A 20,176-nucleotide genomic window follows, 5' to 3' on the forward strand; every position below is an offset into this window, starting at 1 on the left:
TCTTTGTAATTTGGTCTTTTGATTTAATCCCCATAAGGTGTTGATTGGTGGATGTTTTGTTAATCCAAGGGTTGTCGAGGCTTGATCTTGGATGAACGTTTGGAAGTTTCTTCAATGGCTTTTGGGGCTTGATCTTGAAGGTTGAACAGTTGCGTGGATTTCTTCAAGGGCCTTTGGGGCTTGATCTTGAATGAGGGATTGGAGCTTCATCAAGGGTCGTCGGGGCTTGATCTTGAAGTTTGATGGAAGTTTCTTCAAGGGCCGTTGGGCTTGATCTTAAAGGTTGATGGAAGTTTCTTCAAGGGCCTTTGGGGCTTGATCTTGAAGTTTGATAGAAGTTTCTTCAAGGGCCTTTGGGGTTTGATCTTGAAGGTGGGCCTCAAGCATTTAGTGAAGAACGAAGAGAGCTTTCTCGATCTTTCGGAATTCTTGGGACTTTGGATGCTTGAGAGCTTTGGAGTTTCAAAGCTTCAAGGATTTGGGGAATTCGCTTCCAATTTGGGAGTAGAGAAATGTATTTGTGAATTCCTTGATGCTTGATACCTTGATGGAGAAGCCTATTTATAGGCTTTGAGAATGAATCACCACCACAAAATTTTCCCACCCAAGCACCATTACCTTTTCCCACTTAATGCAACATTGAAATTGAAGTGGTCTAACATATGGCCTAATTTCCCACTTAATGCAATATTGAAATTGAAGTGGTCTAATTTATGGCCTAATTTCCCACTTAAGACCATTTTAAACTTGAAGTGGTCTAACTTTGTCATTGCCCAAATGAGAAAAACTTGTTTTGATCCGTAATGGATTGAAGTGTGCTTGCCTTGTCTTTGCCCAAAATGAGAAGAAAAAGTTGTTTAATCCTCCAAGGGTATTTCTTCCTATTTTGTTGAGTTACACGCCATGTGTACAATTTGTACGACACGTGATGTATGCCATGTATGCCCTGACACGTCAAAACTTTAATGCGTTGGTAAACATTTGTTTCATCGAAATTTCGATGTCTACAAATGCCCCCACTTCAAGGCACATCGTATACATGTGCTTGTCACGTGTAGAAGATGTGTTTTGAAGTTCCTCAATGTAGATGTCAATTCGTGGGCCGTCGAGACTTGATCTTAAAAGGGCTGGGAAATTTCTTCAAGGTCCATCGAGGCTTGATCTTGAATTTGGCTGGAGTTTTCTTCAAGGGCCGTTGAGGCTTGATCTTGAATGAAATTGGACCACAAGTAGCTTCATGTGGTAAATGATCTTTGGCTTTGGTAGTGGATGAATCGACACGTATTTTGTTGTGCTTGTTGACTTTTCACAACTTTAATCTTGAACTGGGTTGGAGGATTTTTTGGTTTCCTCCAATTGTTGACTTTCTACAGGCTTATTCTTGAACTGGATTGGAGATCCAAGCAAGGAAGAGGAGAGTTCCCTAGCGGTGGTGGTGATTTGATGGTGTTGCACGACGAGGCTTTGTTCTTCGACGACAGTGCCAGCGAAATATTGTTGAAGCTTCTTGAGCTCTTCGATTAGAGCAATGATACTGAGCTTGGATTTGACTTAAACTCCTCCATCTGGATTATATGGTTCTGCAAGGAAGGGCGTCATGCTATAGTGATATGTTACAGCTCACCATGCTGCATTCTTCTCTGCTTGTTTCTTTTGCATGGCAACAGTGGTACACAACCTTTTGCCTTCAAATGGTTCTTCAGAGCATTACTTCTCAGCGACTCATCTATACTTGGTAGCTTCAGTGTAAAGAGCCCATATCATATCAACTGTTCTGAAGTATTCGCTGAGGAAACTCGAGATCTATCAACAGTTGAAGACTAGCACTCGAGAGCAATGCTAGGTAAGTAACCATGCAAAGATTCTAGGCAATCAGTTCTAGATCGGAAGTTTGATTTCAAGTTCCGACTAAATGCTTTCTTTCTCCTTGTCTTGTAGGTAAGAGCAAGGGCAAAGGAAAAGACAGGAAAAATGCATGCCATGAGATATCTTTACTTTTGACCCTGATGATATGAGATACTTTTGCTTTTGAAGAAGTAGCTTTTTTGCATGTTTAATCTTGAACTAGGCTGGGCGGTTTCTTCTACCAAACTTCCACCAAATGTCTGAATTTACTCATTTTATATAAGTTGAACTTGATTCAAAAGCGGTGGACATTTGATCTTAAATCGAACTTATGATTTCTTCAAGGGCTGTCGAGGCTTGTTCTTGAATGGAATAGGACCATGAGCAGGTCCACGTGGCAAATGGTATTCGGTCTCGTCGGGGATGAATCAGCACGTGTGGTTCACCACGTCTTAGCGAGCCGACTCAAGAATTTGAGGGTAAAAAAAAGTCCATCAAATATAGAGTACATTCGACCCTAATGATATGAGATACTTTTGCATTTTAAGAAGTAGCGAATGAACAGGCACGTGTTTTTGTTGCGATTATCTCCACATGCTTCGATATATTATTTTCACTTGCCTTATCTGTTCTCCAGGCAGATATGGTATCTTCTTTGGAAGTACATCAACAGTTGAAGATTAGTACTCGAGAACAAGGCTAAGTAAGCAATCAGGGAAGAGGTTCCAGGCAGTCCGTTTCAAATCGGAAGGTTGATTCCAAGTGCCGGCTGATTGCTCTCTTTCTCCTTGTCCTGCAGGGAATAACAAGGACAAAGAAAAGGACATGGAGAAAGCATGATATGAGATACTCTTACTTTCGACCCTAATGATATGAGATACTTTTGCTCTGGTGTGACTTGTTTGTAGAGGTATTCTTGGGGAGGAAGAAGACTGAGAATTTTGAAAGGCTTTGCCGGGAGTGCACTCACAAAGGTGAGGAAGGGTTATTTTTGCATGTCTGCCTTGCTTTAGAGGACGAAGGTCGACATATATAGGAATTTCCCAACTGCCAGTAGTGGCACTATTCTTTTACTCTTGTCGGCAACCATTGGGTAATTGAAACAGTAAGATTCACGCGTTTTCAACTTTGTCAGAAATCTTGGCAAAGTTGCCCATGATTTCTGCAAAGCTGAGGTTGCGTGTGCAATGACAAGCTTTATCCCAGAAAATCCGGCTTTTGAAATTCGGAGAACAATGCCTCTTCGATTTCTGAACCAATGGCCCTGTTGCCTCTTCTTTTTATAAAGGCATCAATTGTGTTCCTAAAAGCATGCTCAGAGAGTTGTTGCCTTTAAGATTTTCCCTCCTTTAGCATTTCTAAGAATTCGATTTGCCCGACTTTTTCTTCCTTCATCATTTCTGCAAATGGCTTGCCCATCTGACCGTCGTCTTGATCTGAACGTTGGGGAAGATGCTGACATGTCTTCTCAAGACAATATATGGCAGCCATCTTTCTTATCCCCTAAGGGTCCTCTTACGGTTGGGGACTCTGTGATGAAGAATGACATACCTTGATGAAGAAGCCTATTTATAGGCTTTGAGAATGAATCACCACTACAAAATTTTCCCACCCAAGCACCATTACCTAATTTTCCCACTTAATGCAATATTGAAATTGAAGTGGTCTAACATATGGCCTAATTTCCCACTTAATGCAATATTGAAATTGAAGTGGTCTAATTTATGGCCTAATTTCCCACTTAATACCATTTTAAACTTGAAGTGGTCTAACTTTGTCATTGCCCAAATGAGAAAAACTTGTTTTGATCCGTAATGGATTGAAGTGTGCTTGCCTTGTCATTGCCCAAAATGAGAAGAAAAAGTTGTTTAATCCTCCAAGGGTATTTCTTCCTATTTTGTTGAGTCACACGCCATGTGTACATTTGTACGACACGTGGCGTCTGCCATGTATGCCCTGAAACGTCAAAACTTTAATGCGTTGGTGAACATTTGTTTCACCGAAATTTCGATGTCTACAATGTTAGCTTTGGTTGCCAATATATGGAACATGCTTGTTATTTTCAGTTGAACTCTTGTGAAATATATTGCTAATTTAGTTGCCTATTTGGATATTGGAATGCATTTTTGCCTATTCATTGATTACCAAGTTCAATTATGTGGGAATATGCATTTCTGCATTTTGGATTGCATCTGATGCAATTGTTCATAATTTAGCCGCCAAAACCCATAAAGAAATAGGAATTTTTAAAAATAAAAAATTGGGCGAGAAATTTTTAATTCAAATTTTTTGAAACAATTCAAATTTCAGTAGGAAATTTAAAATTTTGGCCACGTGGCACTTTTTGCTAAGTTGGCATGAAGTGGCAGATGGATATCTACGTGTCCAAATTTTGGAGGGAGTGGGTTGACGTGTAATGTGATCCATTACTGCCACGTTAGCTCTTAACGGACCAATGGATGAAAAATGTAACGGATGTATTATATTAAAATAAAATAGTATATGAACTATGAAAGTGAATTTTTTTTAAGATGTTGTATGAGGTTGTAATAGACCTCAAATCTGAGGTGGTAAAGTGTAACTCAAACCTGAGGTGGTAAAGTGTAATTTACCCTTGATATTTGTATTTTTATGAAAAAAATATCCAACCTCCACATTTTCTTTAAAATCAGTTTTTCCAAATATGCTCGTCACATACCAAACAAATACTTATAAGATTAATAAGAACTATTCTTCTAAGATCCTCATTTTGAGACCTGTGAAGACCTCTTTTATTCAAACCCTTAAATTAATCTACCGATGATGAGTCCTTTGTTGTCACAACCAAAGCCCACGAACTTGTTGTCAATGTATGAGATGGTGAACATTTTAGACATAGCGAGGGAAGACTTGTTTTTAATGTTATCTATGATCGCAACCCATTTGTTATAGCACTTACAAGCAATATATTGGGTAATATACAGCTTCCCGTCCACGGATATGTTTGTAACCTTAATATTAGGTTGTGTAAGAAATGGTTTCTGAGGGTGATAATCTGTGATGTTACAAGTGATGAGGGATTTAGTTTATGTTTTATTTGGAAATTAGTTTTAAAGTTTTTTCTTGCATTTTTCTTCCTACTCCTCTAATCCAAAGGCGTGCTTATTTCGTCCCTTTGTCCAATCAATTTAAAAGTATAGACTTGTTAAATTATAAATCACAGTTCCCTTCATACTGTCGAGGTTTCTTCGAATAAAAAAACAATCACTAAATCCCAATTCATGTATAAACACTCGACTCTTAATAAGTGTCAGAAGCATTTTTTGTATGTTCATCACACTCTCAATTGAGGCTTCTTTTTCAAATTTTAATTCGTTGTCCAAATGTTCAAACTTGAAATGAGATATTTGGTCCGTTTATTGATGGGTAGAAGACTTGTGAATTGATTGAGCAGCTTGATTATCGTATTGGTCAGTCATTAGTTATCACGAAATTAATGATCAAGAATTATCAGCGTAGCATTGCAGTTTCTATTTTATTATAATCAAATTAGTCAACTTTTTTTTTTCACATCAATAATTCCAACAGTGCTTGCAGACCCATCTCAGTCCATCTGTTATTCCATGAAAGCTTCTCTTACTAACGTGTCCAGATAGTCAAGAAGAAAAACCCCACAAACCCATATGGGTGAATAAAATTCGTAGAACAAGTACAGAATATGACAACATAGCATAAGAACTGCAAGAGTGGACAGGCAGAAGAGAATGGGGGGAAAATTACACGTTGGAATATATGGATCAGGATCCTCTCCTGAGCTAAGGATGAGGATCCTCCTGACTAAGAAGTGTGGGCTATTGGATTTTTATTCAACTGTTACAAACAAGAAGGTCCGTTTAGAGTTATAATAATTATAACCGTTGGATGAAATCCTCATCCTTAGCTCAGATGAGGATCATGATCCGGAATATATGCCAACATTGATTTGTAAAACTTAGGAACTATGGATGAAAGACAAAAGAGGGAATATGCCAACATTGAATAGTATAAACTTTCTCTCTTACCTCCGAAGTTTCTTAAAATGAAAAAAAATCTGCAACCCAAGAGATGAGGACTGAACCGTGAGGATGGGGAGAGTAGACTCGGATCGATGTGATATCAAGAAAGAGGTACGCCATGCATAAGTTTGTGAACAAGGATATAGTTGATCTTAGCACTCCTTATTGATCTACGTCTAATTCATAAAAATTAAGTCCAAAACAGAAATATATGGCTAATTAGTAATTTTTTATTAATTTATAGCTAATAACCTTAAATTTTAGTCAGTTACTTCCTGATGCTCGTTTAAGAGTAATCCTCGTGTTGTTAGAATATGAGTATAAACATAACATTGGATCCGGTTATAGTGTGAGAATTAGATATGGAAAAGTCTTGTTCATCAGCTTTGAGTCCTAATTCTTTTAGGGTGCGTTTGTCACACCAAACTATCTCGGACTGGACTAGCTTCAAAGACTAAGCTGGATTGGTTTGGCTTGGCTTGGACTAAGCAGGATAAGAATAGTCAAGTGTTTGGTGTAGTGCGGGACTAAACTATGGACTAAAATATTTTTACAACCCAAATTATTTTTTTATCATTTTTAATTTACTTTTACGTTAAAAAATAAAAAACAACTAATATTATGTTATAAAATATTATATTGTAGTTATTTAATTTTTAAAAACCTAATTATGTTTCAGGTTTGCAAATTCTCTCAGCCTTTATTTTAATTAGAAGAATAGACCAACTTTTTTTATTGCAAATCATCTCCCTCTTCACTTCATCTTCTGCGCCTCCTGCCTCTGCACTTCACCTCTCCCTCCTGCCTCTTCACTTCCTCTCACAAAATTAATTGCAAATCTTAAGGGTAAATTACAAAAAATACCTCAATTATTGGGTCATTAACAGTTTCATACCTCGTCTTTAAAAAGTTTCAATGTCATTCCTTATCTTTGAAATTTGTTGCAATGTCATACCTTCTATCAGTTCCTCTGTTAAATGATAAAGTGGCATGAGGCGGGGTCTACTTTTTATTAAAAAATTATTAATATATTATTAAAAACAAAAAAAAAATCATTTAATAATTTTTAAATATTAAAACAATAAAAGAAAAGTAAAATAATATAAAAATCATTTAATATTTTTTAAATCTTAAAATCAAAACATAGAGCAAGAAAGAGATTGAAAAAGGTGGGCTGCATGTGTGATTGGCTCAAAGGTGGAGGATAAGGGTTGGATCTGATTTGGGTTTTCTAGGTGCATGTGTGATTGAAACAACCATGACCATCCCACTGCAAATTTTTTGTTTTTTTGAATTTCCTGGGTTTTCTGGGTTTCTGAGTTTTCTAAGTTCGAATTTTAGGATTTTCTAGGTTATCTGGGTTCAAATTTTAAGAGTTGGTTCTGGTTTTGAATAGAGAACCGCTGCAAATTCTTTGCTTTTTTTTTTTTTTGAATTTTGTGGGATCTGGGTTTGAAAAGGGTTGTGGGACACAAGATAAAAGCAGATGGGAGTGTTGGATAATGGCCAAATGTTTCCTTGTTTTGTGGCTTAAATTGCTCCATGTTTTGTGGCTTTTTCAAAGCCATGTTTTGTGGTTTTTTCAAAGTCATGTTTTGTGGCTTTTTCAAAGCCATGTTTTGTGGGAGAAGGCTTGGATTAAGAAAAGCATAAAAAGAGAGCATTTGGCAAAACAAGGATACGGATGAGAGAATGAGAGCATCCAAAGAGATGGTGTGAGCATTTGGCTCTACCATGGACATGGGTTGAGAGAATATCAAGAGAGCTAGAGTGAAAAGTATTCTAGTGAAAGAACTCTTGGGGTAGAGTGAGGCTCTTGGGAAAATTCTGTGAGTGTGTGTACAAGGGATATGGGATTGGGTTATGTCGATTTAACTCATGTATACTTGTACTGTTATTCTCATAGTGAAGAGCAATATCTCTCCGAGGACGTAGGCAGGTTTTTGCCGAACCTCGTAAATTTCTTGGTGTCTTTATTTCTTGTATTTTATTTTGTTCAACTGTGTGTGATTTTGGTGAGGTTGTAATCTGAATCTCGGTTCCGCACTAACGAACGGGCCAAGGCACAACAATTGGTATCAGAGCATCGTTGGGGGCTTTGGTTCGTGGGAGGTCCAGATTTGTTGTTCACCATGGAATTTTCAGTTGAGCAGTTTAAAGGGAGAGGCGGTTTTGCTCTTGGTAAAGGAGAGTAATGGAAGCCTGAAGAAATAGAAGCCGTGTTTAGGGATGCTTGGATCAACTGCGAAAGTTGATGTTGAGGAAGAAGACAAAGGCCTTTTTCTTCTTACCTCACTTTCAGATTTGTACGAGAACCTTGTGAAACTTTACTGCAAGGAAAGAAACAGTAAGTTTGGAGCAGGTGCAAGCTTCTTTGGTGTGGAATGATACACACAAGAGACCATGGATGATGGTGGGCACAAGACTGCTTAAGCTATTCAAGGTTGAAATCGTGGAAGAAAATTGGAAAGAGGATCTGAGAGAGACAGCAGGTTCGGATTCGGTTCCGGAGGCAAGGGTCCACAGTGCTATGGGTGCAAGGCCGGGTTAGCAAGTTTGTGGTGGAAGACTTTGAGTATGCCCTCTAGGTACTCGAAGCAACACTTCTCCTGGTGATGTTTAGTCTCAAGTGTTGCAGGGGTTTTGCAGCAGGTGGAGCTATGGGATTCACAGGTGATGAGAAGGTCCTGAGGTAGGAGGAAGTGTGGGAATTTTGTCTGGCTCGATGGGTTGTTGCTGGAAATAGGCGCGCTGACGAGTTTCCAGGTTGCAGACAATGAAGAGGAGGAAAACATGCTGGAGGAGACGAGGATGTGTTGAGATCCTGTCTGAAGCTAAATGGTGATTTTTATCTTGCAGCAGCTGCACATGCATTGGCAGTAACTGAATCGGAACAGGACCAACGAGGTTGATTCAGAGCGTGCATGCTGGTACGTAAGGCCAATGGACTTTGGTACAATTTGGCCAAGGTGGAGATTGTTGGATAATGGCCAAATGTTTCCTTGTTTTGTGGCTTAAATTGCTCCATGTTTTGTGGCTTTTTCAAAGCCATGTTTTGTGGTTTTTTCAAAGTCATGTTTTGTGGCTTTTTCAAAGCCATGTTTTGTGGGAGAAGGCTTGGATTAAGAAAAGCATAAAAAGAAAGCATTTGGCAAAACAAGGATACGGATGAGAGAATGAGAGCATCCAAAGAGATGGTGTGAGCATTTGGCTCTACCATGGACATGGGTTGAGAGAATATCAAGAGAGCTAGAGTGAAAAGTATTCTAGTGAAAGAACTCTTGGGGTAGAGTGAGGCTCTTGGGAAAATTCTGTGAGTGTGTGTACAAGGGATATGGGATTGGGTTATGTCGATTTAACTCATGTATACTTGTACTGTTATTCTCATAGTGAAGAGCAATATTTCTCCGATGACGTAGGCAGGTTTTTGCCGAACCTCGTAAATTTCTTGGTGTCTTTATTTCTTGTATTTTATTTTGTTCAACTGTGTGTGATTTTGGTGAGGTTGTAATCTGAATCTCGGTTCCGCACTAACGAACGGACCAAGGCACAACAGGGAGGAACGAAGCAAGTGCTCAATCTCTTTTGAAATGGATTCATCATTGACCCATGGATGCATTACCATCCTTCTCAGCCCCTCCAGTTCCATTGCAACTTCCTTCATTGTTGGTCTTTCTTCTCCTTTTACTCTCACGCACCTCTTTCCAAGGTTAGAAACTTCCTTAAGCTGCTCAACGTTTGCCTCAGTCACAATACAATCATCAAGAACTTGCAGCAAGCGGTCGTCTTTCAGTGCTGAAAGAAAACACATTGCCAAATTTAACTCTTCCTCCGGCTTGTCAAAGGAAACTGCCTTCTTTCCTGTTAGTAGCTCTAAGAGGACAACTCCGAAACTATAGACATCACATTCCTCGGTAAACTGGCTTGTCTGCAAGTATTCTGGGTCTAAATACCCGAGAGTTCCTTGCACCATTGTAGATAACTGAGCTTCGTCCAATGGAACCAATCTTGAGGCTTCAAAGTCAGACACCTTGGCTGTGAGATTCTCATCTAAGAGTGTGTTTGTAGACTTGACATCTCTGTGAATGATAGGAACAGAAGCTGCAGAGTGCAAGTATGATAACACTCCAGCGGTTTCTGTAGCTATCCGCAGACGAATTTCCCAAGGCGCGTTGAATTTGGATGATTTGGTTGTGTTATGGATGTATTCAAATAGTCCATGGGTGACAAATTCATAAACTAGTAGGACGACTTCGGTTTCGAAACAACAACCTAAAAGCTTGACCACATTCCTGTGGTTGATTTGGGAAAGTCGACCACTTCATTTATGAATTGCTCTATCTGGCTTTGATCTACCATTTTGGACTTCTTGATTGCAACTACTGGGCCGTCTGCTAAAATTCCTTTGTAGACTGTACCGAACCCTCCTTTGCCAATGTTTTGAGTCTCATGATAGTTTTTGGTGGCTTTCTCAAGTTCTCCTGTTGTGAAGATTTTTGCCGTTTCATGAGAGGATCGTTGCCGTTCTGAAAGTTGCTGTTGTAGCAAGATCCCTCCATTTTGCCTGAAGAACTTCTCCTTCAGCTTCATGAGCTTCCATCGTTTGTATCCCAAATACAACCAAGAGATGCACGTTAACAGGGATACGAGGCCTACGCCGATTCCTACATATCCAACAAATTAATTGTAAACCCTGGTAGTTATAACCAAAAGAAATGAGTATGTATTGCTATCTAGACCATATGTACCGACCATCTTTTTTATCACATCTCTAACGAAATTTGGATTCTTTAAAAAAATGTGGAAAAGCGTTGAATCACTTGTTAGTATATATGTGCATGCTTACCAACGACAATTTGGATAACAAAGGTCCGATCAGGGTTGCAACCTTCTCCGTCTTTCCTGCCATCACCATGGTACCCCTTGTGGCAAGAACAAGTATGGTTTCCCTCTGTATTTATACATTTTTGCTTGCATGCATTGAGCTCTGGAACCTCACATTCGTCAATGTCTGCAAAACAACATAACGCATGCTCAGAAATTAAGTATATTATTTTAATTAGTAGTACTAGTAAAGTGAAATAGAAATACCATAGCAGTCATTTAGGTATGGATTCCCTTGGTAACCGTCCTTGCACTTGCAGCGATACCCGTATCCATTCTCGACATCATAACATATGGTGTTGCCCTGACATGTGTAATTCATCACTTGTATCTTCTCAACAACGTTAGAGCATGTCTCAGTTCCAACTGACCAATCGAGTACCACCAGAAGTTGTGTATTTTTCAAATAATCCGACCACAATATATTGGAGAAGAAGTTGAACTTGCTTTCTTGGACAACGAAGGAAAAACCGCAAGGATTAAAGGAGTACACATCCGTATGATTTGTAAAACTCATTGCACTTACCTCGAAAGAAGTCATTCCTTGAGCAATGGGTGTTTGACAACAGCCGATACCAGTGCAGGAACCATTGGCAACGTAGTCAATGTTGCCACACACCGTAGTGCACCCACCAGTGTATCCGTAGTTTCCATTTTTGTATCCCATAATGTACCCATAGGTGTCACAACCAACTGTGACAAACACGTTGTCGGTGTTTGGAAAGAGTGACAGAATTGGTGAAGCCGGGCATCGGCCGACCTGATTTTTCATAACATTGTACGGCTGTGTATTGGGTAATGTAAAGCTTCCCATCCACGGATATGTTTGTGACAATCATATTACTCTTTCTAAGAAATGGTTTTGGGGGGTCATAATGTGTGCTATTACAAGTAATGAGGAAATCCTTATTAAAGTAACAGCCCTCTTTTGTACCAAATGGATATGGGATGCTAACATTCCCACATTTGTCTTGACAACCCGGCTTGACTTCTATTTGACCGGGAGGAGGAGGAGAAGGAAGAGGTGGGGTGGTTAATTGTGGTGTTTGGGCTGAAGTGGCTGCTGCTAATAGTACCTCTATTATTATTATTATGAGGATGATAAGTTGCGGAAGCACTTTTTGTTTGCTTATGGTCATGGCTTCTAAGTTTTTGTTGTTGAAAAAAGAGATGTTTTAGTCCCTTTATAGGTGGGAGGAGGAAGACTTGGAGAGGAAGACTGGGAGAGGAGACTTGCGATTTTGACATAACTTAGATATGATGTGTTATTAATTTTTGTGTGGACTTGGTTCATTTTTCACAATCAGAGACAAAATAAAATAAATATCATTAAACAATGTAAGTCTAACGAAAAAAGAAATATTTAAACTATACTAACTATATCATTACAACTTGGAACTGTAATTATCACATCCTCGATCTCTATGGAACTTGGGGATTACTGAACGCACGCATCTTCCAGATGGATCTCTAACTATACATGTTATTGAAACAAAACAAACCGAGTTCTTCAAGGCATTACTGGGAATTAAGGTGGTTGAAAGAGTCGACCATAACTTTAACTTATGGCTTGGGGGAGCAATCACAAAGTCTTAAGTCTTCGGAGTTAAAACGCGGCTGACCTTGGAATTGGTTGGTGAGACGTACAACCAGTTTGTCCAGGTCAAACTATATAAAAATTCACTAAAATCACTGTCGCTGCTTAAAGACACTACTCGCCGAGCAGTCGGCTACACCTGCCAAAGCTGTTGCAATGGTTACTAGTGCTAGGGTTTTGTTTGGTGTATCGGATTTTGGAATACTCGCTAAATTAGAAGTATGTTGAATGAAGAAACAAATGCAAATTTCTAAACTTGTTTAAATTGAAAGTAAAAGATGAATTAGTCACAAAGTTCGAATAAGAGATTGGAAATCAATTATACTAGTTGACATGTAGTAGCCGATCAACCAAAGTAATTATCTGTTAAGCAAATGTGAATTGTGATGGGTTTTATTACCGTGTTTGAAGGATCTCCATGTTTGAATCTAATTGGACTTAACTAATTACATGATAATACAAAGAAAAAGTTTATAAATCTCACTTTTTTATATAGGAGATGTTTCGGAAGGATACTTGAAACACTGGGCATCATATACAACTAATATTTTTGGTCGCTTGAACTATAAATTTTTTATCTAAATCAATAAAATAGATTTGATTCCTTATAATATTAGTTTTTATGGGAACAAATAGAACTCTGAACATTTTCTATGTGCTTGTTCATTGGCTTTGCGGGTGAAAACTTGGATGCAACCTAAAACTTGGACCTGAGGAATCTTCGCAATTTAATCATATAAAATGAGAAAACTTTAAAGTAGAAGGCACAAGTGATGACGAGTTCCCATACGTTTGCCTCACCAACTTCATTAATTAATTAATTATATAGATAAGCATGAATCAAATTGCAGATTAATTAGTTGAAGCATGAATCAAATTGCAGATTAATTAGTTGAATATACTTATCAAAGATAGAAGATAATCCAATTGATAGCATAGCACACAGAGAGACATGAAGAGAGCAAGGCCATGAGATACACTCCATTTGTCGTCTTCCTCAGTTTTCGTTTGTTTAGTTGTTTTCCTGTCACATATCACCATTATTCACCCATGCATTCATGCTTCACCATTTTTGTTCTGTTTTTGGTGCCGCCAACAGCCTCATTTACTTCATCACCATTGGTATATCTTGAGTTAAATTGTAGTAATGTTCCCTCAACTTTAATCAAATTTTAATCAAATTGGAGCAATGGTCCCTCAAACTTCATTGTCATTGGTCCCTCAACTCATCAAAATGTGTAGTTATGGTCCTTTTCGTCAACTCTGCCAGAATTCTGTCAAAATGAGTTATGTTGGAAGGACCATTGCTACAATTGGGTTAAAGTTGAGGGACCATTGCTCCAATTGAGTAAAATTGAGGGACCATTTTTCCAATTGGATTAAAGTTGAGGGACCATTGATACAATTTTTCTTATTTGATTGTTCATATTTGCCCCTTGATTCAGCCTCACATGCATGGCACGTGACTCATTTTGACGGAAGTTCTAACGGAGTTGACGAAAATGATCATAGCTGCATGTTTTGATGAGTTGAGGACCATTCGTAATGGATTTTTAGTTGAATGACCATTGCTCCAATTAGGTTAAAGTTGATGGACCACGACTACAATTTGCTCGTATATCTTTTTATGAGTGTGTTTGGGTCCAAAATGATGGAGTTGGGCCGAGTAAGATTATTATGGGTTCGGCCCATAGTAAAACATAATTGAATCCCAAGTTTGTTTGGCAAAAGGCCCAGCCCAAAGTGGGTTAGCCGAGTTTGATTTATATTTATTTATTTGGTTCGGGAATTGAACGAATTGCGTAATATATTGCAGAGGTATTCATCAATTTACCCTTGAATTTGTGACATTGGCCAATTTCCCCCCTCAACTATCATAATTAGTCAATTTCCATCCTCAACTTTAATTTTGACCAATTTCCCCTACTATGAATAAAAATATTAATAAATTAAAATAATTTTTTTAATATTTTTATTTTAAAACATGTGGGACCCACCCCTATAATTCTCTCCCTTTCTTCCCTTTTTCTTCTTGATCCGAACCCATCTCTCACCCACCTCTTCTGCACCAAATCCTCCAACGACGACGACCCATCTGACCAAAAGGACCCTTTTGACCCGAAGGAACCCACAAACCCAAATCCCCAATCTCACTCTTCCTCTCGCTCTTCTTATTTCAGCGATGTCAAAGCCAGCCTTAGGCAACAGCAGCAACAATTGCAGCCGCCACCAGAACAGAGAAGACCCATTCCTCAAAATCCGTCATATACAAACCCTTCTCCCACCAGGACCTCCAAAGTTGCTTCCTTGGAAGAAATCCGCAAAAACCTCTCCGAGTTTCGGCGCCGATCCTCTGTGCCGGACCCCATTGAATTAGGCCCTGCATCCTTGTCGCCTCGCTAACCTTGTCCCCAAGCCCAACAGACCCGCTGCAAAAAAAAAAAACAAAAAAATAAAAAAAAAGAGGGTTTTTTTGGTCCAAATTTTTTTCAAATAAGAAGGCGAAGAATGAAGGTGAAGGTGAGAGAGATAGGAGAGAGATTGGATGTGAGAGAGATGGAATGCATCAGGGGAGAAAGGGTGAGTTGGAACGGATCAGGAAGAAAAAGGCGAGAAAAGTAGAGAATTATAGGGGGTGGGTCCCACATGTTTTAAAATAAAAATATTAAAATAATTTATTTTTTATTTATTAATATTTAATTAATATTTTTATCCACAAGAGGGTGCAAATTGACTAATTATGAGAGTTGAGGGGGGAAATTGGCCAAAATTAAAGTTAAGGGGAAAAATTGACTAATTATGAGAGTTGAGGGAGAAAATTGACCAAAATTAAAGTTGAGGGAGGAAATTGGCCAATGATCACAAGTTCAGGGGTAAATTGATGACTACCTCTATATTGTATTGCACATACAACTTTGAGAGGACTGTTTAGCAATGGCAACCATTTTTACTTTTCTTTTAGGGTTGTTTTGATCTTATATTACATCACAGAAGAGGGATGGTTTAAATCTTGTTTCGGTTTTAAATGCATACATTGACAAGTCATGAGATGCTAAACTTGCTAATTTAGTTTTTGCAGGCCAACTTTAAATATGATCATTAGTTTAAACATTTTACCTAAAATCATTTTATCCAAATGTGCTCGTCAGATATCAAACAAATACTGATAAGATTAACGAGAACTGCTCTCCTAAGTTCTTCATTTTGAGACATATGAGGACCTTTTTTATTTGAGCCCTTGAATTAATATACCGATTATGAATCCTTTTTGTCACAATCAACGCTCACGAACTTGTTGTCAATGTATGATATGGTGAACATTTTAGGCATACTGAGGGAAGACTCTTTTTTAATGTTATCTATGATCGCAACCGATTTGTTATAGCACTTACAAGCAATGTATTGGGTAATATACAGCTTCCCATCCACGGATATGTTTGTAGCCTTAGTATTAGTTTGTGTAAGAAAAGGTTTTTGAGAGTGATAATTTGTGTCTTTACAAGTGATGAGGAATTTATTTTATGTTTTACTTAGAAAATTAGTTTTAAAGTTTTTCCTTGCATTTTTCTTCATACTCCTCTAATCCAGTTAGATCTGCTTAGTTTGTCTCTTTATCCAGTCAAAATTTAAAAGTATTGACTTATTAAATCATAAATTACAGTTCCCTTCGTACCGTTGAGGTTTCTTTGGATAAGAAAAAATCACTAATCCTAGTCCATGCATAAACACTTGACTCTTAATTAGCATTAGAAGCATTTTTCGTATGCTCATCACACCCTCAATTGAGGCTTCTTCAAATTTTAGTTCGTTGTCCAGATGTTCAAACTTGAAATGAGAAATTTGGTCCGTTTATTGATGGATAGAAGACTTGTGAATTGATTGAGCAGCTTGATTATCTTATTTGTAAGTCATTAAGTATCACGAAATAATAATCAAGAATCATTAGCATAGCGTTGCAGTTTCTATTTTATTATAATCAAATTAGGCACTTTTTTGTTCACATCAAAGCTTTAATTCCAGCAGTACTTTGCAGACCCATCACAGTCCATCTGTTATTCCCATGAAAGCTTCTCTTACTAATTTGTCCAGATAGTCAATAAGAAAAACCCCACGAACACATATGGGTGAATAAAATTCGTACAAGAAATTAGGAATTACAGAATATGACAACATTGAATAGTATAAGAACTGCAAGAGTGGACAGGCAGAAGAGAGGCGGGGGAAATTACACATTGGAATATATGCCAACATTGAATAGTATAACCTTGGAATCGTGGACGAAAGACAAAAGAGAGAATATGCAAACATTGAGTACTATAAACTTTCTCTCATTAAGGCGAAGTTTCTTAAAAGAAAAACAAATTGCAACCCAAAAGATGAGGATTGAACCGTGAGGGTGGGGCGACAAGACTCGGATCGATGTGATACCAAGAAAGAGGCACGCCATGCGTAAGTTTGTGAAGAATAATATAGTTGATCTTTAGTATTCGTTACTGATCTACATCTAATTAATAAAAAAATAAGTCCAAAACAGAAATATATGGCTAATTAGTAATGTTTTTATTAATTTATAGCTAATTAAGCTTGAATTTTAGTCAGTTAATACTTGGTGCTCGTTTAAGAGTAATCCTGCTGTTACATAAAATTTTGATTTTGATCATTCGTTTATAAGTTCAGTGTGCATTGCCATTTAGTACTACAGTCTAGTAGTATTCTTCTTTACTTATAAGTAAGAGATTATAGGTTCGATTATCGACAAAAGCGTATTTGAAACACATTATTGTTAGCCCATTATTAGGCTAAAGTCATCCCCTAGTATATATAAATATCGTTTGTTCAAAAAAAAAAAAAATGTGCATTACGAAACAATGAATGTAGTTTGAGAAGGGGAAAAAAAGAACTCCATGGGATACAATCATTAAGAGCAAATTTTTTTCCATTCACTACAAAATTACATTTACTCCAAATTAACTAAACAAGGTAATTAAAGAAATTAAATGATAAGACATAAGTATTCCATGGCACATTAGGCAAAAACAGCACAATAAAACAGACTTGTTCACTGGCACAATCATCTCCCATCACTAACTGGTAATACAACGTGGTTCCTTATACTATGAAACCCCGAACTTGAATCACCACCTCCTTCATAACTAATAGTTTCCATTGATATTCCTCCAAGCAAGCATTCAGTTTCTTCTAAATTGGAATTCTCATTAACCCATAGATGCCTTACCATCCTTCTCAGCCCCTCCAGTTCCATTGCAACTTCCTTCATTGTTGGTCTTTCTTCTCCTTTTACTCTCAAGCACCTCTTCGCAAGGGTAGAAACTTCCTTAAGCTGCTCAATGTTTGCCTCAGTCACAATACAATCATCAAGAACTTGCAGCAAGCGGTCGTCTTTCAGTGCTGAAAGAAAATACTTTGCCAAATTTCTCTCTTCCTCCGGCTTGTCAAACGAAAGTGCCTTCTTTCTTGTTAGTAACTCGACGAGGACAACTCCGAAACTATAGACATCGCTTTTCTCAGTCAACTGGCTTGTCTGCAAGTATTCCGGGTCTAAATACCCGAGAGTTCCTTGCACCATTGTAGATAACTGAGCTTCGTCCAATGGAACCAATCTTGAGGCTCCAAAGTCAGACACCTTGGCTGTGAGATTCTCATCTAAGAGTATATTTGTAGACTTGATATCTCTGTGAATTATAGGAACAGAAGCTGCAGAGTGCAAGTATGACAGCACGCCAGCAGTTTCTGTAGCTATCCGTAGACGAATTTCCCAAGGCGCGTTGAATTTGGATGATTTGGTTGTGTTATGGATGTATTCAAACAGGGTTCCATGGGCGACAAATTCATAAACTAGTAGGGGGACTTCGGTTTCCAAACAACAACCTAAAAGCTTGACCACATTCCTGTGGTTGATTTGGGACAGTACGACCACTTCATTTATGAATTGCTCTGTCTGGCTTTGATCTACCATTTTGGACTTCTTGATTGCAACTACTCGGCCGTCTGCTAAAATTCCTTTGTAGACTGTACCGAACCCTCCCTTGCCAATGATTCTAGTCTCATGATAATTTTTGGTGGCCTTCTCAAGTTCTCCTGTTGTGAAGATTTTTGCCGTTTCATGAGAGGATCCTTGCCGTTCTGAAAGTTGCTGATGTAGCATGATCCCTCCATTTCGCTTGAAGAATTTCTCCTTTAGCTTCATGAGCTTCCATCTTTTGTATCCCAAATACAACCAAGAGCTGCCCATTAATAGGGACACGAGGCCTACGCCCATTCCTACATATCCAACAAATTAATTGTAAACCCTGGTACGTAGTTATAACCAAATGAAATGAGTATGTATTGCTATCTAGACCATATGTGCCGACCATCTTTTTCATCACATCTCTAACGAAGTTTGGATTCTTTAAAAACATGTCGAAAAGCATTGAATCACTTGTTAGTACATATGTGCATGCATGCTTACCAACGACAATTTGGATAACAAAGGTCGGATCAGGGGTGCAACCTTCTCCTTTTATTCTACCATCACCACGGTATCCCTTGTGGCAAGAACAAGTATGGTTTCCCTCTGTATTTATACATTTTTGCTTGCATGTATTGAGGTCTGGATCCTTACATTCATCAATGTCTGCAAAAACAACATAAACCATGCTCAGGAATTAAGCATATTATTTTAATTAGTAGTACTAATAAAGTGAAATAGAAATACCGTAGCAGTCATTTAGGTATGGATTCCCTTGGTAACCGTCCTTGCACTTGCAGCGATACCCGTATCCATTCTCTAAATCATTACACGTGGTGTTGCCCTGGCAAGTGTAATTCATCACTTGTTTCTTCTCAACGTTGGTGCATGTCTCATTTCCAACTGACCAATCGAGTACCACCGGAAGTTTTGCATTTATCAAATAATCCGACGACAACATAGTGCGGTTGAAGTTGAACTTGCCCTCTTGGACAACGAAGGCAAAGCTGCAAGGATTAAAGGAGGACACATTCGTATGTTTATAATAACTCCTTGCACTTACATCGAAAGAAGTCATTCCTTGAGCAATGGGTGTTTTACAACAGCCGATACCAGTGCAGGAACCATCGACAACGTAGTCAATGCTGTCACACATTGTAGTGCACCCACCAGTGTACCCGTAGTTTCCATTTTTGTATCCCACAATGTACGCATAGGTGTCACAACCAACTGCGACAAACACGTTGTCGGTGTTTGATATGAAGAATTTGGAAAGAGCAAGAGAGTTGGTGAAGCCGGCCCTCAGCTGGCCTGATTTTTCGTAACATTGTGTGGCTGTGTCTAGGGTAATGTAAAGCTTCCCATCCACGGATATGTTTGTGACAATCATATTACTCTTTCTAAGAAATGGTTTTGGGGGGTCATAATGTGTGCTATTACAAGTAATGAGGAAATCCTCATTTAAGTAACAGTCCTCTTTTGTACCAAATGGATATGGGATTTTAACATTCCCACACATGTATTGACAACCCGGCTTCACTTCTTCTTGACCGGGAGGAGGAGGAGGAGAATGAAGAGGTGGAGAGGTTAAATATTGTGTTTGGGCTGAAGTGGCTGCTGCTAATAGTACCTCTGTTACTATTAGGAGGATGATAGGTTGCAGAAGCACTTTTTGTTTGCTCATGGTCATGGCTTCTAAGTTTTTGTTGTTGAAAAAAATGAGATGTTTTCGTCCTTTTATTGGCAGGGAGGAGGAAGACTTGGAGAGGAGACTAGTGAATTGATTGAGCAAACCTTGCAGAGGATACCTGCCATAACTTAGTTATGACGTGTTGCTAATTCTTT

General features: G+C 38.4%; 1 pseudogene; it reads right to left on the minus strand.

Annotated features, from left to right (window-relative positions):
- Positions 1-1,613: 1,613 nt before the first annotated feature.
- On the minus strand, positions 1,614-20,021 carry LOC137716975 (uncharacterized; annotated as a pseudogene).
- Between the last annotated feature and the right edge of the window lie 155 nt (positions 20,022-20,176).

The sequence above is a fragment of the Pyrus communis genome, chromosome 15, assembly GCF_963583255.1.
Source record: "Pyrus communis chromosome 15, drPyrComm1.1, whole genome shotgun sequence".
In the NCBI taxonomy this organism is placed as follows: domain Eukaryota; kingdom Viridiplantae; phylum Streptophyta; class Magnoliopsida; order Rosales; family Rosaceae; genus Pyrus; species Pyrus communis.